Below are 9,638 nucleotides of genomic sequence, written 5' to 3'. Positions count from 1 at the left end.
TTTTCACCTCTCTTCCTTGCAAAGAGAGCTACTCTCTGGGAGCTCTCCTCAGGACGACTTGATCCCCGTCTTTCTGCGTAAGTGTTCTCAGGTGCGCCGTGGTTACGCCATTGAACGCAGGATTTTCAGCTGGTCCTTTGTATTGACCAAGTGACCAAAATGAAAATTTCAGCTTCCAGTAGAATTAATTTTCTACTCGAGTAAGCTAGCTTCACGGCTAGATATCGAGACTGGGTTAACCCACGCCGCAAGGCATAAATTAACTTGGCTAGCTAATCACACAATAGCATTTCTACCTGCACATACTGTAGCATAAGGATTGCTACAGTAGCTAACTCGGAACGAATTCCCTACTTGCCCAGACGGTAGCATAAGTAGTCTCACCTTAGAGCTTTTCGCCCGTCGCCTTCACTTCCACGGAGGAAGAACATCTCCACCGTTTATGTCCAGTAACTACTTAGATAGAAAGAGAGCTTTAAGAGCAACTAGCTCTTCGCTCCCTGGACCCCCCCTCCAGCTACAATAGTCATTTACAACATTAACAATGTCTACACTGTATTTCTGATCAATTTTATGTTATTTTAATGGACAAAAAAAAATGGCTTTTCTTTCAAAAACAAGGATATTTCTAAGTGACCCCAAACTTGTGAACGGTAGTGTATATTAAAATAAGTAAAACATTGAACAGTCCATTTAGATTTTCCAACTGGGCTATACATTTGGGTGAGGTTTTTTTCTTGCCTGAGTAGTCGTCAATGACCTTGCACCACAGAAGGTATTCGCACTGGTGACAGACAATGCTGCACACATGATGAAGGCTGCTTGGTCTAAAGTGGAGGAGTCCTACCCTCACATCACACCCAATGGCTGTGCTGCTCATGCATTGAATCTGCTTCTCAAGGACATCATTGCACTGAAAACAATGGATGCATTTTACAAGAGAGCCAAGGAAATGGTTTGATATGTGAAGGGTCATCAATTATAGCACCAAGCAAAGTTAAAAGAATAAGAGTACCACATTGAAGCTGCCCAGCAACACCCATTGGGTTGGTGTTGTCATCCTGTTTGACAGTCTCCTGGAGGGGAAGGAGTCTCTCCAAGAAATGGCCATATCACAGTGCCGATATGGACAGCCCCATCAAGAGGATCCTCCTGGATGATTTATTATGGGAGAGAGTGGTAAGCAAACTGAAACTCCTGAAACCTATAGCAGTGGCCATTGCACAGATTGAAAGGAGACCATGCCTGATGTTCAGACTCTGCTTGCAGATAGATGTAAGAGAAGAAATCCGTACTGCTCTGCCCACTTCACTGTTGCTCCAAGCAGAGGAAACTGCAGTTTATAATACATAAAAAAGCATGAAGACTTCTGCCTGAAGCCCAGACATGTTAGACCCCAAGTATGCTGGAAAGAGCATCCTGTCTGGTGCAGAGATCAACAAGGCCTATGATGTCATCACTAATGTGTCTCGCCACCTTGGCCTGTATGAGGGCAATGTTCTTGCCAGTCTAGCGAAGTACACTTCCAACCAAGCGCTTTGGGATGGAGATGCAATATGGCAGTCGTGCCAACAAATGGCCAGCTGAGAAAATTTGAGGCTTATTAGGCCTGACAACAAACCATCCTCAACAAGGTTGGAAAGTGACAGTGAAGATGAGGCCTCAGTCTTCACTGAGGAGGTCCAGGAAGAAGACATGGAAGCCTGAGAGGAAGACATCCAAAGCTTTAGTTTCTAGACTATCATTTTACAGATGTATGTTGAAAACATTTTTGGGAGATGCGATGGATCATTGGGATCATTCAATATTCCTTATTTTTTGTTGTTCATTGAAATAATCCCATGTGAAGAGTTAACTCTTAATTAAAGTTCAATTCGTAACTAAATTGATTTTTTTTCAATTGGAAGGATTTCATCATTTGCAATTATGTCTCCATATGATATGGTAAATATATTCAATGCAAAAAACATCTACATTTAAATGGTATTAATATTCATTTGCATATATTCTCGTTAATTCCCATATATTCCTGTTAATTCCCACCTCTGAATATTCCCCAAAATGTGCAACCCTAGTCATGACCTTAGGGGCGAAGGCTGCATTAGGACGCAACGTCACCTTAGTCGCCAAGGGCGAAAGTCATACAGGAGGGGTGAACGGATAACCCTTAAGAGAGGTCCAATGTGTTTAGCCGAGGCCACGGGCAGGATGACTTGTAGGAGAGGACCTTCAGATCCACACACTACATTGATTCAAAAGGGGCCTCACACAGCACATCCAAACCAAATTCGAAATGGGCGAAATAGGCTAAGAATGTGTGTGTAGGGCCTCCCGGGTGGCACAGTGGTTAAGGACGCTGTACTGCAGCGCCAGCTGTGCCACCAGAGACTCTGGGTTCGCACCCAGGCTCTGTCGCGACCGGGAGGTCCGTGGGGTGACGCACAATTGGCCCAGCGTCGTCCGGGTTAGGGAGGGCTTGGCCGGTAGGGATATCATTGACTCATCGCGCACCAGCGACTCCTGTGGCGGGCCGGGCGCAATGCACGCTAACCAAGGTTGCCAGGTGCCGGTGTTTCCTCCGACACATTGGTGCGGCTGGCTTCAGGGTTGGAACGCCCGCTGTGTTAAGAAGCAGTGCGGCTTGGTTGGGTTGTGTATCGGAGGACGCATGACTTTCAAGCTTCGTCTCTCCCGAGCCCGTACGGGAGTTGTAGCGATGAGACAAGATAGTAGCTACTAAAACAATTGGATACCACGAAATTGGGGAGAAAAAGGGGTAAAATTCAAAACAAAAAACAAACAAAAAATGTGTGTGTGGATTACAGAAGGCTAACATAGGGATAATACACATTGTGTATTAGAACTCTGTTACATGGCATAGACCAAGAAGATAGCACTACAGTATGGACAACATGCAGAAACATTGAAACTAACCATGCGCAAACCCTCCGGCCTGAGACGGTGCACAATTTTTTTTAAACGCACAGTCTGGGATGAGCCCCTGGAGTGGCACCATCAATTCCCACATGACACGCTGAAATAGCTGCCATAAACACCTTAAGGGTGGAGAATGAACAGCACGGCTCAAAAAGCAGGACTGTCCACCAGAGAGCTCTGAAAAGGAACGATCCCTATATTTTGGCAACAATGCTCGAATGCCCACCACTTGTAACCATACAACCTTCTTGTGGAGGGTGTATTGTAGAAATAACGTTCAGAGGTAAACAAACCACATGCCATCAGACTGGACCTAAATAAATGATCTCTGCAAACCAAGGTCGTCCAACGACAAACCACAAGGATCAACGACAAGCCCTCCCATCGCACCCTGATTCAGCCCACGCTAGAGAGGTCCACAGGGGAAAATGCATAAAGGAGGGTCCCCACTGGTTCGCGAGAGCATCAGTTCCTAACGGAGCACTCGGGTCCCATATCGGAAACAACAATCAACAACGTAGATCTTTTACACATTGTGAGAACGCACATCGGCCCTGCCCAACTTTTCCTAGATCTGGGAGACCACCCAGGGGTGCAGACTCCACTCCCGAGAGGCGGGGGACCCGTGGATAGCAGAGCCGCACCTGTGTTGAGGTGCCTGGGGAGATACGCTGTCCCGTGTGAGGGAAAGTGCGCAGTGCTCCATAGCAGTAGGGAGCGAGCCAAGGATAAGAGAGGGCGAGACCGCACCCCTCCCTATCTATTGATGTATGCCATCACTGTCGGTCCTCACCAGCACATGCTGGCCTGCCAACAATGGAAGAAAATGCCTGAGCACTATTTACACCACCAACAGCTCCAGGTAATTGATGTGACACTGTCCACAACTCCGAATTGAGCTGCCCTCGCACAGTGCACCCCACCCTCAGGGTGATGCATCTGTCGCGATCACCTTTTAGGATATAACTGGACCCTTGGGTTTCCCAGCAATCAAAGCCGTGGGTCCCTCCCCTGAGCCAGAGTCCATAAGCATGACTGGGACATCCGGAGTGACCGGTTTAGGTGGCAAGACCCGTCCATGCAAGTGTATCACACTGAAAAAAACATGGCGGGCTGTCAGATTTTACAAAAACATTGTGTGATTTACTCAAACATGTTTTGTTTCTCTTCTCAACATGATTTCTTTGCTTGCAATCAATGCAACACGAAGAAAAATCAGACCTACTAGTTTGAATCATGTAGGGGGAGTGTGAAGCAATAAAGTGAATTAATGACGAGTAACAATTCAAACCGCACAAGAGAAGAATCTTCCAGAAAGAGCACTGGCGCATTAGCGGAGACGATAGTACCTAGAATCTTGGTCAAGGTAAGCATGGTGGTTGATTTTGTTTAACGTTTGTCTGTGTTGTTGTAGTCAGAATTGTAATCAGTAATGTTATTAGTGATTGCTCCATATCCTCATTTTGTGCTCGAGTCTGAAACATATTGGCATGGCAGCTAAAGGTAAAAGACGATGTTGCTAGCTAGCTTCTATGATCAGTAAAACAGGACTAGGTCAAGATTTACATTTTGTAAGGACGTAGTTGGAAAAACACCATGATATTTACCGATTGTTCAAGAACTTCGAATTTACCAAGCCAAGAACTAATTAAGGTTTGCTGAGGAGTGCACACCGCTGTAACTTGCTAGCTAACTAATGCTTTATGGACGACATTGTGGACGACATTGTCTGCAATCACTTTGCACCCCAAAAAATTGAGGTAAATGTAAGTAAAAAAAAGTTTTTCATTACAGATTTGAGATCTAATGATTATACACCTAATCCTATGAGATTGGTGCTTTCATGCAGTTCAACAGTTTGCTCATGGCTGCCTCCATGTTGTAAAACGCGGTGCAAGGGTGACAGACTTATTGAAATGGGATGTGGAGTTCATTTTAGCAGTTGAACTGTGTTACTTTATATTATGGGTGTCCATTTATCAATACATTTAAAATGATAAAATAATTCAATGTGTCTGCATATTAGTGGATGCATGCATAAATCAATAGATAATTGAATCAAACATTTCATAATAAAAAATGATGGACAAAATTCATATTTACAGGTCCATGATGTTTGCCTACTACATTTGAGCTGCTTTGTCTACCCATTCAAAGGCTATATAGTGTTGGTGAGTACTTTTATCAGAGGTTGTTTTAGGTTGTGTGAATGTAAGGGGTGTTCAGAATTGGTGTCAAGTAGGTCCCAACTTTTGCATCATCATTAAGTTAAAGCACCCACATTATGGCCGAACTGTCCGTTACCCATGTACATACATTGACTGTCCATGTGCATTTAGGACCTGGAACGCCTTAATTGTGCACCAAAGTAAAGTCCACTCAACAGACTTAAGTTACAAAAAATCTGACTGAGAAGTGTTCCTTCACTGTATGTGGAGGATGGAGAACCAGTTTGAAATACAAACTGGCAAACTACCGCACTCGCCTGAGAAGACTGGGATGTCCAGGGGTGACAATAAACTCCTTGAAGCACAAACCTGCAGGGAAGTCAAGTGCAGCCTATGGTGTTAAAAAGCCAGAGAGCAGAAGTGAACTTTAACCCCACATATCCCTCAGGAGAAACAGAAGAGAGCCTCGGGGACATGTGGAAAGCTCTACTGTCCACAATGTGAAGAAAAGGAAAAACAGAGACGGTGAGAGAAGAGAATCACCACAACCCCAGTCCCAGTCCAAATGTATTTCTCAACTTGATATACACTCAGATGACCTGCTGAAGGTGTTCCAAAGAGGAGGACAGCTGGGCAGAAGACTCATATCAATCATGGCACCTATGACGGATGTAATAATTCCTTATGCTTCAAAATACATATGTGGTTCTACACCAAAAGTTGACTTCAAAATAAGACCTAAATTCAAAAATCCTTCTCTTTTCTTAGAATAGCAACACAGATGTCAGTTGAGACTGCATCATAAAGATTGTGTGTGTGTGTGTGTGTATGGGTGAAGACCCAGAAAACCTTGTTCAGGAATGTGGTATGTGTTTCCTTCCATTTCTTTCTCTTCCTTTCCTGTTCCGTGCCACCATCATATTCTATCACTAGCTATTCTATTACTGTGTCATCTCCTCTGTCTTACATCTTATTTCATTAGCTGCAGTTAGATGCACCATTTTTTTTCTCCAGAATTGCATCATTCAGATTAGAGTCCATGTCTTTTTTTGTTTGCATGAATGCTGAATACCGTGTTCAAATTGGCTGTGTCTCAAATGTAATCTGGATAGAATGGAAATCTTGGTTAGAATTACTTAATTTTTTAGCCTTGTAAAATGCGGGTTTCAAATATTGCCAGCAGTTCTTGATTTAGCTGACACTTAAAAGGACTCCAGTCTTGATTTATTTCTGTCTGTATCATGCTCTTGTGCTTCATGAGCTATACTTTTTGCAACCTAGAGTCCCTAACTGTAAACTCTTCATTGATGAATGATTCATTTTGTATGACTGACCAGTTTTGCCTTTGTCTTATTCAGGGCATGGATGAAGAGTCCACCAAGGCAGCCATTGAGGACACTACTGTGGGGATCTATATTATCAAAGATAATGAGGAGGAACCAGAGGACACTGGGATTATTCTTGAAGGCGTCAAGGTGCTGCAGAATCTGGGCAACGTAGCATTTGCTGTTGCAATGCTGTTCGGCCTCATGTATGCCATGAACCTCGTTCCACTACCGAGCTCCGCTACACTTGAACTCTTTCAGAAAAACGTATGGAACTGAATGGGGGAAAACTTTAACAAAGCTGTTGCATTTTTTTTTTTAAAAGCCTGTTTCAGTGAGCCGTTTTGTTGTGTGTTTCACGTCATATGTTTGACTTACTTTGAACTTGTTAGATTGTTCACAAAAACTCCAAACAGAATGAGCATGTTTAAAGATGGCGCTGTCGTGATTTTGTTAGACATTTTGTATGGTGTTTTGAGTAGATGCCCTTAGTTTTCTTTGCTGCTTATGGAAAAAGTTCAGTTTCACTTTGTAGTGACTTTTAGTCAATAGAATTAACATGCACCAACATGTACACATACCTACCTCATCCTTTGTCTGTTACTCCTTATGAAGAATAACTACCTAATTTTGTAACAAAATGCATTAGTGTGTGACCAATCATTGACAGGACAATTCTTTTTTTTATACAGATATATAGCCTACATTACCGTGATGTAGACCTGTGCAATTCATTGAACGCTGAATGTCAGTAAATGGACATTTGTCATTCCAAAGTAATACATTCATTTTTGAAACACATGCCTTTTGCCTTTTTGTCATTGATGCAAATGTTCTTTTGCTCCTTTGTTACACATCTTTAGCATGTACATCTTTAGCATATTTCTCTAATCATTTGTGAGAATACACACACTAAGGTAGAAAATGGCAGCATTTCATCTTGTGCTTACATTAATAATTATGAGCAATATCACCAATAAATATTATTATTAAGTAGTGATCAGGAACATGATCAAATCCTTTCAAAGCTACACATTTATTTCAAATCGAATTAGCTTAACCAAATCATGTTAGATTGATTCTATTCCATTACGATGCATTTTTACATAAACAAATTATATTGGCTTGATAAAAAGAAAATAAGTAAACAGAAAAATAAAACAATTGTGTTTATCTAACATGTTTCATTCATGTGGAACCGATGTACACATTTGAATTAAGTCAATTCAAAGCACCATTTTTTTTTCAGTGCACCCACGGCTGGAAAGGTTGCATCAGCAACAGCCAGAGGGGAACCACTGCTATCATAAAAGGCTCGGGCACTGGCAAAAACGCACTGTGTGACCCAAATGATATTGAGCCATGCAAAGCCAGAAACCAGCCTCTCTCTGCGGGGACATGAACGCACGATTCTCGACTGAGCTCGAGACCCAGAAACAGAATGTGCTGAAATGGAGTGAAACAGCTCTTCTCTTGACTCACTATGAAACCCAGAGACTGAACAAGGGAAACCAGCATGGTTGTGTAACACCACCTGCTCCCTCGACTCTGCTACCACTAGCCAAGCATTCATGTAGTCCAATATCCTGAGCCCCAGACACCACATAGGGGCCAAACCCACCCACAACATTGGTGAAAGTGCAAGGCCAGAGGGAAAGCCCGAAACTCATAAGCAACAGCCTCGAAATGGAACCTTGGGAACTTTCTGTGAGGGGGATATATGGCCACATTAACGGACACATTCTTCAGGTCGATGGAGGTGAACCAATCGCCCTGGCGCACTGACTGTAACAACCAGCTGTTTGTGAGCATTCTGTATTTGTAGAGCCTGAGGTGCTTGTTCAGGGCACACAGACCTAAAAATGGGACACAAAGTCCCGCCCCGTTTTGGAACCAGGAAGTACCACCAATACTGGGCCTCTGAATTAGGAACCACTCATATTGCCTTGTTCTGGAGAAGGGAAGAAATCTGCTCTCTCAAAACGGGCGCTGAGGCCTCTGGAACAGTCGATGTAATGACGTCGTAAAAACGTGGGGGACGCACAACAAATTGTAGCCTTTACCCCAACGTCATTGTTTGCATAATCCAGGGCAACACTGCGCATGCGCATCATTGGTCGACACAGACAGTGAGTCTCCCGTAAAGTGCCATCTGAAGGTGGACTGGAAGAATTTGGTTATTATTTCCACCACCTTCGAGAACTGAGTGTCTGACTGTAAGCTCACGTGGAGGACATAACACTCTTGACACCTGTTAAACCGTGGATCTTGCTGTAGAAACAATGTGTTTAGGTGCCAACATTTGCCTGAAGCTCGTTCCACTCTGGGTTGGCCGTGCCACTTGGGGGTACTGTTGTCATAGCAAACTTCTGGGGAGGGGACCATGTCACCTCCCTCTCATCTCGCTAGGTGCGCTGCTCTCTGGGCCCGCCGGGAAGGCAGAGTTTGTACCTTAAGACACACAAAATGGTTGAAAATGGGAACAGTTCGCCTACCCGGCGCACAGGGTAGCTGAAATCGGGTGCTCCCTACCGCCAACAGCGTGAGACTAAAATATTTAATAATAATAGGACCGCAAGCCTTCATCATTGAGTTTTTTACAGAAATGTTTGGCTAATGGCTAGGAATTCCTTGGAGATCGACCAGTCAATCGCGATCGACCAGATAGTAAGAGAAGGTACACCTTGTCAAGCTGCGCCACCACTCCACTGACAAGCGTGCAGTTGCTCGACGGCATAGATCAATGAACGGCGTACTAGAAGCCAGGGATTGTACTGCTGCCCCGAAGCCAAGCCCTCCATCTCGATCTTAGAAAAAAACCTGGAACTGGCCAGAGACACCATGTCGTCATCCGAATGTGAGTCCTGTGTAACACTGAAAGGAGACCGAGATATCAGCTCGCTCTGATTATACAAAACATTAGGAACAACTGCTCTTTCCATGACATAGACTGACCAGGTGAAAGCTAAGATCCCTTATTGATGTCACTTGTTATATCCACTTCAATCAGTGTAGATGAAGGGGAGGAGACCGGTTAAACAAGGATTTTTAAGCCTTGAAACAATTGAGACATGGATTATGTAGGTGTGCCATTCAGAGGGTGAATGGGCAAGACATAAAATGTAAGTGCCTTTGAATGGGGTATGATAGTAGGTGCCAGTAACACTGGATTGTGTCAAAAACTTCAACGCTGACGGGTTTTTCACAC

The 9,638-nt window shown here is 43.8% G+C and overlaps 1 long non-coding RNA gene across 1 annotated transcript; it reads left to right on the top strand.

Annotated features, from left to right (window-relative positions):
• LOC115107349 (uncharacterized) lies at positions 1-7,361 on the top strand. The gene is made up of 3 exons (XR_003860187.2): positions 1-77; positions 5,043-5,108; positions 6,464-7,361. It is a non-coding gene; the product is annotated as an uncharacterized LOC115107349 (long non-coding RNA).
• The last annotated feature ends 2,277 nt before the right edge of the window (positions 7,362-9,638 follow it).

The sequence above is a fragment of the Oncorhynchus nerka genome, linkage group LG24 (genome assembly GCF_034236695.1).
Source record: "Oncorhynchus nerka isolate Pitt River linkage group LG24, Oner_Uvic_2.0, whole genome shotgun sequence".
Lineage (NCBI taxonomy): Eukaryota > Metazoa > Chordata > Actinopteri > Salmoniformes > Salmonidae > Oncorhynchus > Oncorhynchus nerka.
The sequence above is the reverse complement of the archived record's forward strand: the minus strand, read 5'-3'. Positions and strand labels throughout refer to the sequence as shown.